General features: G+C 36.4%; 1 pseudogene; it reads left to right on the top strand.

Annotated features, from left to right (window-relative positions):
- Positions 1-2,464, top strand: part of LOC137657155 (putative neural-cadherin 2) — a 228,717-nt pseudogene extending 226,253 nt beyond the window's left edge.
- Positions 2,465-3,436: the final 972 nt, after the last annotated feature.

Raw genomic sequence — 3,436 nt, 5'->3', positions numbered from 1 at the left:
AATTTAATGTTAACAATCTTAGAGTATCTTATTTTGATTGTTATTACATCCCTTGTAGTTTATTTCATGATTTCCTTTCCTCACTGGGCTATTATCCCTGTTGGAGCCTTTGGGCTTATAGCATCCTGCTTTTACAACAAGGGTTTTATCTTAGCTAATAATAATAATAATAATAATAATAATAATAATAATAATAATTGAGATGGATGTGTGGGGTGCCAAGAAGAGATAATATACGGAATTGAGTAATTAGGGGTACCACAGGAGTTAGAGAACTATCAGATAAGATCCAAGAAAGTAGACCGAGGTGGTACGGTCATGTAATGAGAAGAGATGAACAGTGTATTGGGAGGAGAGTGATGGAGATGGAGGTACAGGGAACGAGAAGGAGAGGTAGACCAAAGCGAAGGTGGGTGGACTGTATTAAGGATGACCTAAGGTCAAAGGGATTAACCGGTGATGAGGTGTGGGACAGAGGTATATGGAAAAAGTTGACCAGAGACATCGACCCCATATAGAAGTGGGAAAAAATTTAGACAAAGAAGAAGAAGAATAATAATAATTATCTACCTGCACAATGTTTCGAACCACTAGTCAATGCCTTCCTAGTATTCTCAAGTCAATATTGGTTTCTTGGTAAATCTTTAAGAATCGTTCAACCTTCTCAAGTTTCCTCAAGATGAGATGTATGCACTGGAAATAACAATAACGAGAGTGAAAATTCTAATATATCTGAAAGCCGTTTTATGAAACCCAAAGCAACTAGTTTCTATAATCGATCAAATTCCATTCGCTATTGTGCAGATAGGTTTCAATTACATGGTAGATCGGTTCTCGTTCATCAGGTGGGGAGATAATCATATTGCCTGTTGTGCATCGACGAGTTTATCTCACTTGGACGTTAATCGTTTACTGTATTTCCCTCAATATGATGCGAGACTAGGCTATGTCAAAAAGATATATCCCAAAACTAAATAGGATTTGTATCAAAACTTATTGAATTTAAATTTTGGCACATAATAATGTGAATTCTTGTTAAACGAAGATAGGCATGAAAATAGCAGTTCTTATAGTAGCTTAGTTATAGTTAATATTTGTACTTTCTCAATAGATGCCATATCCTGTCGATCCAAAGTTACTAGGCATTATGTTTCTCCATTTATTTTTATAAGCAATATTTTTCATGTAATATTCTAAAAAACTTTTATAAATGTCCCTACTTGTGTATGAATCTAATACATACAATATACTGCACTAATGAAACCTTAATTGGTAGATTTAACTTTTACTTTTATTGAGTTTTTAAAGTTATTTATTTTCAATTTGCAGGTGGGGACACTGAAGGAGACCAAGGTTTTCTCGCTGGATTCCAAGACGTTGCCTCCTTGCTAAATTGCCTCAGTGCCCAGCCTGTCCCCAAGTCTCCTACTCTACGCCAGAGAGGTCTCTCTGGTGATGGGTCGAGTCACGAGTTGTCGCAAAGACCGTCGTCCTCTTCGTTCCTTCCTGCTTCCAAAAGGAAAAACTCTTCGCTTCACAGCGTCACGACCGATATCAGCCAATGCGTCCCTGACATCACGGCTTCGGTCATCCACACGGCTGATGTTATCGTCAGTCAGAAGGGTCAGCAAAAGAGGGAGATTGGCGTCATACCAAGGAGAGCCAATAACTCGAGCTTCTTCGACGACAAAAGCTGTGACGTTCACGGAGAAAACTTTGACACTGCGTCAAAAACCAGTCAACATAAGCGATGTAATTCGCTGCCTAGGTGTAGAGTCCCGGCGATATTTGTGAATAATCTCCACGCTGAGGGCAGAGATCCTTCTAGGTACAGTGTACGGGGTTATCATTATTCGTTAGACAGGCGTAAAGCAACGGCCCAAGGGTACGGTGATCGTAGGATGTCCTCAGACGAGCTCGACGAAGGTAAGAGGAAAGAAAAGTGTAGCGCGTGTGTTAAGGTGTTACTGCAACAGCGAGAGAGTGTTTTTGGCAGTGCCCACTTCAAAAGCTTCTCAACTTCCACCGTGTCTTTCCTCTCCTACAGCGGCAACTGCAGTCAAATTCCACCTGAAGTAGAGGATACTTTCCCTGCGTCTTGCCCCTTGCACGGATGTTCCTCGTCCCTGAAAAGAAACACCAAAACGTGATACAACCAGCAAATACAACTACATAAAGAATTAGTTCAGGAAAATGCAAACTAAGGAAATGTGTGCTTGCAGTGCGGCTGAAATAAGAAGTTTTAGGCTTTTCATACCCCCACACAGACTATTATTAGTGGAAGCATCTTCCTATATTATTATATGTTTCAATGTTTGACTTCGTTTGAATCTCGCCAAGGATATAAAAACATTACTTGTCCCCTTTCATCAACACATAATTGGAAATATGGGAATCATGTTAGGTTTTAGTGTTAAAATCTGTAATAAAAATGTTTGTACTTTTATATATAATCCATTGATAACGAAGGTGTTCATCTCAATAAATGTGATTTGCCTTTTCAAAACCTTTTTATGTCCTGAAATCAGTTTACTATTCAAGGATATTTTGTCCACGAATCAATAACTGGATTATGAAACAGCAACAGCAAAGAAACTTGATAGAAACCAGCAGGTATAATCTTATGAAACTAGTGATTGAAAAAGTCTTATATTTTTTATACATATTCTATTCTTTTTTTTTAGACATACCTCATGATGAATTAAGGTATAACTCTACCCTGAGAAACTAATCCCCTAATTAAAATGGTATATATGGTAAGAACATCCAGAGCATTACAAAATTTAAACATGGGTCGATGTTGATGCTTTCTACCTTCAATGTACATTTGAGGAAATAAGATCATATGTATATCTTAATATATATTAAAAGATAATTCAAGAAGTTGCTAAGGAAGATTCCGATAAATGAATCTTTATTCATTGATTTATGAGTAGTTATTGATAAGACCAACCAACTCATAAGTAACAACTAATATCTTAGTTAACTCATTATCTACTGTTTTAGTAATGGAATAGCTTACCATGGGACGTATAGTGTTTTATGAATGATCAATTAAGTAGGGGTAATATTACTTTCTGAATACTCTGTTATGTTTGAATATCTTGATTTTAAGAGCTTAGAAATATACGCACACGGCTTAGAGCAATGTTTAACGCAAAGATATGTTACACGATAGTATTAAATCTACTTAAACTCTTTCAAAAGAAGGAATGCTTGAATAAAAGAAAATTCCTGAAGTGTATATTAACCTTTAAAAGACTAGCCAATGTGAAAAATGATGGAAAATCAGTTAAAAACTTTACTAACATTTGGCAACAGAAAAAAAAGATCCATACTTATGTTTTGAAAGTGAAGTATATTATGAAAACGGTTTACATTCCTCATGGATCCAGAAAGATTTACTGTTCACACCTTCATAAGATTTATATTATAA

This window comes from Palaemon carinicauda, chromosome 18, assembly GCF_036898095.1.
Source record: "Palaemon carinicauda isolate YSFRI2023 chromosome 18, ASM3689809v2, whole genome shotgun sequence".
NCBI lineage: Eukaryota > Metazoa > Arthropoda > Malacostraca > Decapoda > Palaemonidae > Palaemon > Palaemon carinicauda.
The sequence above is the reverse complement of the archived record's forward strand: the minus strand, read 5'-3'. Positions and strand labels throughout refer to the sequence as shown.